The 669-nt window shown below is 41.0% G+C and overlaps 1 long non-coding RNA gene across 1 annotated transcript in view; it reads left to right on the forward strand.

The window, feature by feature from the left end:
- The first annotated feature begins 392 nt into the window (after positions 1-392).
- The window catches only part of LOC113457425, a 7193-nt gene continuing 6916 nt past the window's right edge, over positions 393-669 (forward strand). Inside the window, exon 1 of the long non-coding RNA XR_003378005.1 lies at positions 393-452. This is a non-coding gene — a long non-coding RNA (uncharacterized LOC113457425). The remainder of the gene's footprint in view (positions 453-669) is intronic.

Raw genomic sequence — 669 nt, forward strand, 5'->3', positions numbered from 1 at the left:
AAAAAAAAAAGATTGGGGGTGGAGCTCAACAAAGGAACACCTACTTGTTCAACATATTTGGGATCTTGAGTTCCATGTATACCATCACCAAAAGTCAGACTGAAACAAAAGCCAAGAAAACCTAAACAAACAATCTTCCTTCTGAGCAATATACAGATAAGAAGGTGGGCTCTATTACTTGAGTTGTGAGAGAGAAGAGGAAAATTAAATTGAAGGGAAAACAATGAAAAACTGATAGGAGACAATAGTTATAATCTGGGCCCTGATAATACCTATCAGATATGTAGTAAGGTCATAGTTATCAAACTGGTTGTTTTGATCCTGCTGATGTTGACAACTTTCTCTCTTAGGATTCTGGACCAACCTCTGCCCTGTTGTTTCTTTCCTCTCTGCTTCCCCTGTGGGAGTCCAGTTCCGAACTGAAGATTTTACTACTAACAGACAATGAAAAGGTAATTTTCTTACCAAAGAATTAGCCTGGATAGGATGGAGCTAAGGAGAATGACCTGGCATAAACAACTCTAGCCTAAAATACAGAAGTTATCAAGTAGCGTGTGTTAAGGAACTTTACTATTTTAGATGTTATGAAAGCTTCTGGCCGGGCGGTGGTGGCGCACGCCTTTAATCCCAGCACTCGGGAGGCAGAGGCAGGCGGATCTCTGTGAGTTC

Source organism: Microtus ochrogaster, chromosome X, assembly GCF_000317375.1.
Source record: "Microtus ochrogaster isolate Prairie Vole_2 chromosome X, MicOch1.0, whole genome shotgun sequence".
Lineage (NCBI taxonomy): Eukaryota > Metazoa > Chordata > Mammalia > Rodentia > Cricetidae > Microtus > Microtus ochrogaster.